The sequence below is a fragment of the Aplysia californica genome, unplaced genomic scaffold (assembly GCF_000002075.1).
Source record: "Aplysia californica isolate F4 #8 unplaced genomic scaffold, AplCal3.0 scaffold00365, whole genome shotgun sequence".
Lineage (NCBI taxonomy): Eukaryota > Metazoa > Mollusca > Gastropoda > Aplysiida > Aplysiidae > Aplysia > Aplysia californica.
Window position 1 is genome coordinate 256,148 of NW_004797635.1, and position 1,172 is coordinate 257,319.

Here is a 1,172-nt window from a genome sequence, read left to right on the forward strand (position 1 = left end):
TCCCCCCCCCCCCCACCCCCAACAAAAAAACCCCGCAACAAAACAACTGCTCACTTTTGTTGTTGATATTTTCCTCCTCTCTGAAGTTTTGCTATTCGCATTTGTACACAACATTTGGAAGTCAAAAGGAATTTATCTGATATTCGTTTTTGATAAATCTACAGAACACAGCGCGTTAAAAAAACAACAACAACCCATTTTCAGCTCTGTCCCCATTTTTTGTTAGCATGGCGCCCTAGTTCGCATTAGGCCTACCACCAAAAATCCCAATGATTGCACCATATTACAAACTACAGTAGTCTAACATGCCAACAGAAGTTTGCAGATAGTTTTTCTCAAGTTTTCTGTGCCTTCTGACATCATGGTTAAGATTAGTAAAGAGCAGAGAGCTTTTTGTATTGAACATTTCCTCATCACCAACTCATTTCGTAAGTTTCGCACACGGTACGAAAATAATGTTAAAGTGACCTTAGGGCCTTCTTTGATATCAAGGGTGGAAATGGTCCATCAGTTAGGACCTGTAGCGAATCAGAACTAAAAATTCTCAGACAAAATAACCACTTCAAGTCAACCACACACTGTTTGTACCCCTTTAAACGTCACCAGGGTGCAGAATTCAGTAGATGAACCCCACGAGACGTCTGTCTGTAGACAATGTCTGCATCTATGACTTTCCTTCCTCTCAACGGTCTTAAAATTATTCGCTCGACCGGAGGTTGCTCATATTATTCAAACGGCACAGAAGTGCGGTAAGTCTGGAAAGTTTGTTGCTGAGTTCGAGAAAATCTATCATGATTTTGTCCATTCTGAAAAAAGGTGGGTAGTTGGCGGGTGCTCTGGTTTGATTTGCTCTTTCTTTCTTATCTAACATCTATTGTCTTTATCTCCCCTTCTTCTTTTTTATGTTTTGTTACTCTCCAGTAACACCTCTGATCTTCTGGCACTCATATGACCTTATGTAGTTGCGAGTGCCGTAAAACTCTTACTAAAACTAAACTAAAAAAAGTGCTTAAAATTCTCTCGGGGGCCACATTATTATTCGCTCAGCAGGATTAGGCACTCGTGCTTTGATTTTGACATCTATGCTCTTCTCTGTCTGTCTGTCTGTCTGTCTGTCTGTCTGTCTGTCTGTCTGTCTGTCTGTCTGTCTGTCTGTCTGTCTGTCTGTCTCT